This window comes from Ursus maritimus (assembly GCF_017311325.1).
Source record: "Ursus maritimus isolate PB19 chromosome X unlocalized genomic scaffold, ASM1731132v1 scaffold_X1, whole genome shotgun sequence".
Taxonomy (NCBI): domain Eukaryota; kingdom Metazoa; phylum Chordata; class Mammalia; order Carnivora; family Ursidae; genus Ursus; species Ursus maritimus.
Genome location: NW_024423319.1, coordinates 124821621 through 124822253, shown reverse-complemented (window position 1 = coordinate 124822253; position 633 = coordinate 124821621).

Below are 633 nucleotides of genomic sequence, written 5' to 3'. Positions count from 1 at the left end.
GGGGGGGGGGGGCGAGCCGCAGGGCTGGGCTGGTCTACCTCGAGGATACGCCCGCCCCTGCCCGTGTTTTTGCCTTAGTCACCGAGGCCTGCCCAGGCGGAGTCCTTCGTCATTCCCGCCAGCTCCTCACTGGCCACCCCCTGGCGTTTCCCGAACTTCACTTCTTCACTCTCCTTCCAAACGCAGTTTTGATCTTTCCAGATTTGGCATTGGCGATTTTCTTCCCTTATCCCCGAACGAAAAAATAATTTTTTTTCCCCCTTCCCTGTAAGGGAACATTTTCTACCTTTTCACGGAGCTGAATGGTGGATACATTTGGACATGTCTCATTTGTGTCATCTGAAACTCTTTACACAAATCAAAAGGCCCCTTCAGCTTTTTTTTTTTTTTCCTTTTTGGAAATTTTAGTAAAGCTCTAAAATGACAGAGGGAGATGAAGAAAGCAAGGTCAGGATTTTTAAATCAGTTGCAACTTTTTTTTTTTTTTTTTTGCAGACATTCATAGTATTATAGACTGAGTGTTTAAGCAGTTTTGCTTTTAAACAGCTGCGGATAAAATAAAAAGTTTTAAAGAAAGGTCCTATAAATAAGGCGGAATTTTCCTTTAAATGCAAACAATGCATTTCGAATCCT